At 37.1% G+C, this 3708-nt stretch overlaps 1 pseudogene across 1 annotated transcript; it reads left to right on the top strand.

Moving 5' to 3' along the window:
- The first annotated feature begins 1186 nt into the window (after positions 1–1186).
- On the top strand, positions 1187–3045 carry LOC116538135 (annotated as a pseudogene). Its single transcript, XR_004263518.1, has 2 exons — positions 1187–1206; positions 1752–3045. The product of XR_004263518.1 is annotated as an inorganic pyrophosphatase-like (transcript).
- Positions 3046–3708: the final 663 nt, after the last annotated feature.

Genomic DNA, 3708 nt, shown 5'->3' with positions numbered 1-3708 from the left:
TCCTCCTAACCACATGAAAAATCACATGCATTAGAGTCAGTCTTGATGACAATCTAAAAACTATGATTCTACTATGTAAGTTCAATTTAAATCTAGATCAAAGAAATCTAAATTACTCTTCATTTGGGCTATAATCTTATATTCCAAAGCTTAAATGCCTATAAGACAGCTTTATCTAATTTAAGATTACTAGCTCAAATATAAGTACAGACTTAATACTATTTTTCCTCTAAAGTAATCAGTACAAAGAGTTCTATTCTTCCCATAGTAAAATATGTCATAGAACTTGAACTACTAGGCAATCACCATCTTTTCTTTATAAGAAAAAAAAGCCTTTGAAATATGTACCATAACCTCTGAAAAATACAATTATCCTCCCAAAGAAATTAGGCATTTTTTTTCTGACAAAAACTATGGGCAATTGATCTATAGTTCCTTTCTTCCTCGAAAAATTATTGTATATTGTGTAATGATCATTATAATTAAAAATTAAGATGGCTTGCGATAATTCCACCATTATTTGATTCAAAATCTTTATAAAATATTGGCATTTTCCAACATTTATTTTTCCTGTCTATGTTCCATTTAAGGCCAAATTTTCAAACCCAGCTGCCAAATTACACATATAATTACTGCATTTGCGCACAAAAATGTGATAATTGCTTACACAATTTCAGAGGCCAGCTTGAGGCTCCTTTCCAAATTTGTTTTACATGTACAGTGCGGTGTAGTAGTTTTATATGAAAATTGGAAAAGTAAAATTCATGGTTTGTCTGGGTGATGTGTGAAAATGGATACAAAATAAAGCCTTTCTATAAATGCCTGGGCCTGTCTTCATATTTTCTCCCAATAGACCTTTATAAAAATTTTATAAAGCAGCTCAAATTTCAGCTGCTATTGGAATAACAGCAATGAAAGGGGATGATGCCTGGTGCAATGCCTTAAATTGTTCAGGTGCCCATTTTGTTGGTCAACATAGTGTCATGAGGCATTCTTCTGTCTATAAACTGCTCCCATAAACCCAGGCAAGAAAGATAAAGGTGATACAAGGCCCGCAATCATACAGTCAGCCAAGATGACAGCAGCCTCAATAGGGCAGAGTAGTTGTGAGTATTAGGGAAATAATACATAATTTCCCCTCCGACTTTGCCTGACAGTTGATTTTACAGTTTGGCAAGCATCCACTATGGATATAGCTCACAATGGGTATCCCTAGTGGAAGCTTTGGTTCAAGAAAAGGCAAAGAAACAAGACCTAGCTAGTCATACACATTAGTGAGATAATCTAAGATATTTTTGTTTCAAAGCAAAAGTAGGGAAGAAAATTATGGCCAGTTGCACATAAACTGGTACCTATGCTCAAATATGTACTTTCCAAACTCAAGGATTATGAATCTGATCTCTGACTATTACTAAATATCTGACTACAGAAATGACCAGAAGCAATTAGGTCAGAAGTCTATTAAATACTGAAGGACATTCTATTTGAGAAATTTCCAGCTATTTTCCATAGAGGTGATACTAACCATTCCCACCAACAGTGTAGAACTATTTCCTTTTCTCAAATAACTAAAAATAGAACTACCATGTGACTCAACAACTCCCCCTACTGGGTATCTACCCAAAGGAAGAGAAATTGTTATATCAAAAAGACACCTTCACTCTTAACGTTTATTGCAGCACCATTCACAATAGCAAAGTTATGGAATCAACCTACATATCCATCAACAGATGATTGGATTTTTTTAAAAGGTGGTATAGAGTGCTCACAGTGCGCAGGCACAGGGCCCTCGCCCTGTCAGTCGGCACTGAGTGCCGGCAGGGGGCTCTGTGGCCACGGTGCGGGCAGCGGTGGCAGCGGCTGGACTCCCGCACTACGAGCGGCCTCAGCACCTAGGAGAGCGCCGCGCCCTTCTCTCTGGAGTACCAAGCCCTCCTCAAAAATGAGAAAATTCAATATATATCTCCATTTCATGTTGTTCCAATTTTTGCAGGTAAGGATGAGTTCCACATGGTAGTTGAAGTACCACGCTGGTCTAATACAAAAATGGAGATTGCTACAATGGACCATTTAAACCCCATTAAACAAGATGCGAATAAAGGAAAACTTCATTATGTTGTGAATTTGTTCCCCTATAAAGGATATATCTGGAACTATGGAGCCATCCCTCACACTTGGAAAGACCCAGGGCGCAATGATAAACCTACTGGCTGTTGTGGTGACAATGGCCCAATTGATATGTGCGAAATTGGAAGCAAGGGATGTGCAAGAGGTGAAATAATTGGCGTGAAAGTTCTAGGCATATTGGCTATGATTGAGGAAGCGGAACCCGACTGGAAAGTCATTGCCATTAATGTGAATGATCCTGACGCAGCCAATTATAATGATATCAATGATGTCAAACAGCTGAAACTGGCTACTTAGAAGCTACTGTGGACTGGTTTAGAAGGTACGAGGTTCCTGATGGAAAACCAGAAAATGAGTTTGCTTTTAATGCAGAATTTAAAGATAAGGTTTGCAATTTATATTAAAAGCACTCATGATCATTGGAAAGCATTAGTGAGTAAGAAAATGAATGGAAAAGAAATCCATTGCATGAATACAGCTGTGTCTGAGAGCCCCTTCAAGTGTGATCCCGATGCTGCCAGAGCCATCGTGGATGCTTTACCACCACCCTGTGAATCTGCCCGCACACTACCAACAAAAGTGGATAAGTGGTTCTATCACCAGAAAAATTATTGAGATTTCTCTGGAATACACACTGATATTGCTGCATTGTATTCATCTGGACAGGAAAAGTAGTAGCTTTCCAAAGCTTTAAATTTGTAGAACTCATCTAACTAAGGTAAATTTTGCTGTAACCAATTCAATATACTCAGAATGTTATCGTCTAAAGCATTTTTCATATCTCAACTAAGATAACTTTTAGCACATGCTTAAATATCAAATCAGTTGTCACTTGGAAGTCACTTGTGAATAGATGTGCAAGGTGAGCACATATTGGATGTATATGTTACCATGTTAGGAAATAAAATTATTTTGCTGGAAAAAAGTGGTATATAGCATTATGGAATACTATTCATGCATGAAAAAGAATAAAGTAATGTCTTTTGCAGCAACATGGATGGAACTGGAGGTCATTATCGTAAGCGAAATAACTCAGAAACAGAAAATCAAGTACCACATGTTCTCACTCATAAGTGGAAGGTAAACAAAGTATACACGTGGACACAAAGATGGAAATCATAGACACCAGTGAATCCAAAAGAGGGGAGATTTCAGAGAAGGGTGATGGTTGAAAATTTACCTATTTGGTATAATGTTCCCTATTCAGGTGATGGCTACACTAGGAGCTCAAACCCTACTATATGCAATGTGTCCACGTAAAAAACATGCGCATGTACCCCCTGAATCTCTAAAACCAAAAAATAATTGAAGGACATTCTCCTGCCAAAGACACCCTGAAAGTATCATGTTATCCTCCCCAATGGCTAGTTAAAATAATCATAACTAACATTTCCTGACCACTCAATATATGTTAAACAATGTTCTAAGAATTTTGCATGCATTCATTTCCTCTTTGCATGCTTACTAATTTTAAGAGGTAAGTACTATTATTGTCTTCATTTTACATCTGAGGAGACTGAAGCACAAAGAGTTTAAGAAACTTGTTGAATGTCATACAATTAAAAAGTCACAAATTCAATA

This window comes from Sapajus apella, unplaced genomic scaffold (genome assembly GCF_009761245.1).
Source record: "Sapajus apella isolate SASKATOON/1434 unplaced genomic scaffold, GSC_monkey_1.0 scaffold4, whole genome shotgun sequence".
In the NCBI taxonomy this organism is placed as follows: domain Eukaryota; kingdom Metazoa; phylum Chordata; class Mammalia; order Primates; family Cebidae; genus Sapajus; species Sapajus apella.
The sequence above is the reverse complement of the archived record's forward strand: the minus strand, read 5'-3'. Positions and strand labels throughout refer to the sequence as shown.